The following is a 4,641-nucleotide window of genomic DNA, read 5'->3' as shown; positions in this document are numbered from 1 at the left end:
GTTTCTCTGAAGCTGAATGAAATTTGAGACTGGGAGGGAGAATGGCAGTGATTAACCTGAGGAGAGAAGAGCTCTAGAGATGTTATGGGCCAGAGCCAATGTTTGTGCCCTGGTGGTTTTTGAAAACCAGTTTCATGGCTGACCTGGTTATATGCCATTAAAAAAAAAAAAAAAAAAAAAGCCTCTACGGAAAGCTAAACATGCTATATGAACAATTTTTATAATTGATTTTGTTCACTATGTTGAGTGGTTAAATCAGAATGAGAAGGAAAATTGGATTTTACTGGTAAAAACTTTCTCAAGAATACACAGTACTGAAGATAGAAATTGGGCTGTACTTAGGAACTTGTTGACACTTGCTTGAATAATTATGCTGATAATGGCATTAGTTAAAAATGTTCATGTCTTAATCCTTTATTTCTCATGAAAATTTGTAATTTAGTCCTTGGAATTCTAATTTTGAGTGCTATGAAGTATCTTAAATTGTTTCTTAATAATAGTTTTCAGGTATACCAGCCAAGTTAATAGAAACCAATAAACATTTTAATTTGTATGCATTATGTGGTGACAGAAGTGACTGCTTATCTTGTTCTTAATGTTTTCTAAAATTTTGGCTAGTACTTCTGACCCTTTTTACTTGCTTGCCATCTGTTTGGCTATAAATCTCATTATATGATTACACAGATAGAGGTGGTATCACAACAATTACTTTTTTATTAATGTTATAAATGAAGATTATTTGATTTATATTATAAGTGAATAAATCCATGGCATACTTGTAATTTTTTTTTTCCAAGCTGTAATTACTTGATTGAATTGGAAAGGGATTGATTGCCTTAGTTTCTTCAGGAAGAGAGCATATCTGTTGTTGAAATGCAGAATCATTTAGTGTTGAAGATTTTGTATTTTTCAAAAAAATTACCAGTGAGATTCTACATGTAAAATGATTAGTGAAAACTAGTATATTCAGTACACCCATCTTTTCTCCTTCTGGATTGAAAGAAGGTATAAGAATATTCCCTTTATGAAAGCTTTTCCAAAACAAATAAACAAACATGATAACCATGTTATTTACTGTTATCATTAGAGTTTTGTGATGTTGGACTGTCACTCAAATGGGGAAATTGAGGATTGGGGAGCACTGGTTGCACTCTTTTCAAACCATTAAAAGCAAGTAAATTAAAGAAATTACTCAATTTGGTTTCTTATGCTCTTCACCGGGACAATGATAGATTTTGACTTTAATAATTAATAAAAGAAGAAACATTACTAAAAAAAATATTAACATAGAACTCCTATGGTTCTGTTTAAGGTATAAAAAAACAAAACTCAGTGCCATCAAGTTGGTTCAGAGTCATAGTGACCCCTCCTTGGGTTTCCGAGGTGGTATCTCTATGGAAGTAGATTGCCCAGTCTTCCTTCTGAGGAGTGGCTGGTGAGTTTGAACTGCCAGCCTTCTGGTTAGCAGTCAAATACCTTAGGCACTACGCCACCAGAGCTCCTATGTATTGAAGAGTAAAATGAACTGCCCCTGAAAAACTGACTATAGGTGGATGAGATAGATTTTGCTTTTCCTCTTACTCAATTCTTTTATTCTTTGTCAGTGGCAAATGCTTCCTTTCACAAAGTGTACTGAGATGAATATGTCATTTCAGATTGCCATACTTAAGCATATATGGAAGGTATATTCCTTTTAGCATTGAAAATTTATGGAATGTTGTATATATTTATAATATACTGTATACTGTTGATGGAGCTCTAGTAGCACAGTGCCTAAGGCATGTGACTGCTAACCCAAAGGTTGGTGGTTCAAACTTGCTAGCTGTTCCACAGAAGCAAGACTAGGTGATCGACTTCTGCAAAGATTTACTGCCTCAGAAATGGGGATTGCTGTGAGTCGGAATTGACTCGATGGCTGTGGGTTTGGTTTTTTTTTTCATCCTCCATACACTGTTGATTCTTATTATTCATGGTAGTTATGTTCTATAAAATCCCCACAAGTACTGAATTAGCAAATACCAAAACTTGCTGTTCAATCTCAGCAGGGACTTTTTCCCTGCTCGCACATGCACATGCCTTCAGATATTTGTGAAATCGTGTGTATATGTATGAATGTAAAATGTTGTATGTTATAAATAAATTTTAAAAAGCAGTATAAGCAACAGTATTATGTGCATTCATTTTCTCCTGGTTAGTAGCCTAGCTTATTGGTGAAAAAACTGATCAGTTTAGATGGGAAGATATCTGCTTCTGGGACCGGGGAGATTGCAGGGGTGATAATAATTACAGAAGGAGAAGATTTGGAAAGGATGAATTCTCCTTTTTCTGCCCTTATAAAGTTCCTCTTTTAATACCAAAAACCTGTTGCCATTGTCTATTCTGCCTCATAGTGACCCTAGAGGAAAGTGTAGAACTGCCCCATAGGGTTTCCAAAACTTTAACCTGAGGACAGATTGACGAGGAATGTGTAGCATTCATTGTCAAAAAAGAATGTTTCAAGATCTATCCTAAAATACAGTGCTGTCAATGGATAATACCCATATGCTTACAAGGAAGACCAGTTAATACTCCTATTATTTAAATTTATGCACCAACCTCTAAAGCCAAAGATGAAGAAATTAAAGATTTTTACCAACTTCTGCAATCTGAAATTGACCAGACATGCAGTGAAGATGCAATGATTATTACTGGTGATTGGAATTTGAAAGTTGGAAACAAAGAAAAATCATTGGTGATTAGAAAATACGACCTTAGGTGGTAGAAATGATGCTGGAGAGTGCATGACAGAATTTTTTGAGACCAATGACTTACTCATTGGAGATACCTTTTTTTAAACAACATAAATGGCAGCTGTACTTGTGGACCTTGCCAAATGGAATACACAGGAATCAGATTGTCTAAATCTATGAAAAGTGGTGGTAGAAAAGCTCAATATTTTGAGCTAAAACAGAGCCAGGAGCTGACTGTGGAGCAGACCGTCAATTGCTCATATGCAAGTTCAAGATGAAGCTGAAGAAAATTAAAACAAGTCCATGAGAGCCAAAAGGTGATCTTGATGATATCTCACCAGAATTTAGAAACCATCTTTGATAGTTGGAGCTGTGTGTGAACTTGGTTGGACCACAATTCTGTGTGGTTTAAGTAGTTGTGCTGTGGGTTATTCTCATGATGGGATTGGATGTATATGTTTTGAGCAGCCAATCCACTGAAAGGAAGTTTCCTAGGGGTGTGGCCTGCTTCCAGTATATTTATGGACATCCTGGGAAAAGAGACTCTCTTCTGTGGATTGGGATCCTGTTGTGCTGCCTACAACTGTCTGTGAGCGAACAATCCACCATTTGGACTGGAGATCTTGGATTCATAATTTCATTGGCATCAACAAGTGGTATACTGCCTGCCATCCTTGAACTTGTCAGCCCCTGCAGCTGCATGCGTTGGGAAAAGCCTCCACCTTGATGTTTGATACAAGAAGTTAGGATTTGCCAGCTTCTATGAGTGTGTGAGCCATTTTCCTAAGATGAATTTCTCTTTCTCTATATGTATATATAAGCTTTACTGGTTTTGATTCTCTAGAGAACCCAGCCTAACACAATATGGTACTGAGAGAGTGGTGTGCTGCTCTGACAGATACCTAAAATGTGGAAACAGAATTGGAGTACGTCCTTGACCTGAGACCCTGGCATAGAGACCCTGGCATGTGGCATGCGAAAGGGCAGGAGCAGAGCCCAGAGACCGGCATGAGAGACGGCAGGAGCAGGGCCAAGAGAGCTGGCATGAGACAGAGACAGCCTTACCATCCCATGGAGGAGAAGGCTGGATGCCATTGCGCAAGTGGCTTCCTGGCGGAGTGGGTTGCCTTGAGGCGTTAATTGGAAGAAGAGACTGGCATGAAATGGAGTTGCAGATTGGCCGGCCCATGGAGCAACGAAGCTGAGTGGTTTTTGGGCAGGAAGATTTCCTGTAGAGTGGGTTTCCTTTGCCATTAATCAGCAGAAGTGGAGAGACCAAAGAGATGAGAAGCAGAGCTGTCTCAGCCTCAAGGGTAAGACCATGGCCTTTGCAGGTGGAACCACCACAGCCCCTGGGTTTCAAAGAGCCAGATGTTCACCACCTGGGTTCTGGAATGTGGGGCTTGTTGTTCATGTGGTCCAGTGGAATGGAGTCATAACTGCTGCCCAAGAGAAGAGGGGGCAGGGCTGTCATGCCCAAGTAGGTAGAGGAATAGAGCCTGCCAGGTCAAGGGAGTGAGGTTGCCACTCAGGAACTAGGGGACTAGAGTGACCCAGTGAAGAGATCTGTACAGATACCACCCATTGAAGATCTGTACAGGTGCTAAGTTGACAAGGGGTGGAAATGTGGTGGTTAAATTTGTGTGTCAACTTGGCAGGGCCTGGTTGAGTGGCTGGGCAGCTAGATGCAGTATGCCCCATGATGAGACTGGTAATCAACTCCATGGTGGAATCTACTGTGAGCACCTGAGTAGCTGTCTTTGGGTATGTGGTCTGCTTCCTGTATAGATGAAACAGCTTTGGGAATGGTTTCTAGCTTATGGCATGCTTGAACCCTGCATGTAGCCGTGTTGTTGTTCAGCAGCGTGCCATGCTCTGCCAACCTTGGGCCTTACAATGAACTTGAATTAAT

At 39.8% G+C, this 4,641-nt stretch overlaps 1 protein-coding gene across 1 annotated transcript in view; it reads left to right on the top strand.

Moving 5' to 3' along the window:
* The window catches only part of KIF16B (kinesin family member 16B), a 640,246-nt gene that overhangs the window by 148,903 nt on the left and 486,702 nt on the right, over window positions 1-4,641 (top strand). The gene's annotated exons all lie outside the window — the stretch shown is intronic.

The sequence above is a fragment of the Orycteropus afer genome, unplaced genomic scaffold, assembly GCF_000298275.1.
Source record: "Orycteropus afer afer isolate SDZICR_OR568_19922 unplaced genomic scaffold, OryAfe1.0 scaffold00158, whole genome shotgun sequence".
Lineage (NCBI taxonomy): Eukaryota > Metazoa > Chordata > Mammalia > Tubulidentata > Orycteropodidae > Orycteropus > Orycteropus afer.
The sequence above is the reverse complement of the archived record's forward strand: the minus strand, read 5'-3'. Positions and strand labels throughout refer to the sequence as shown.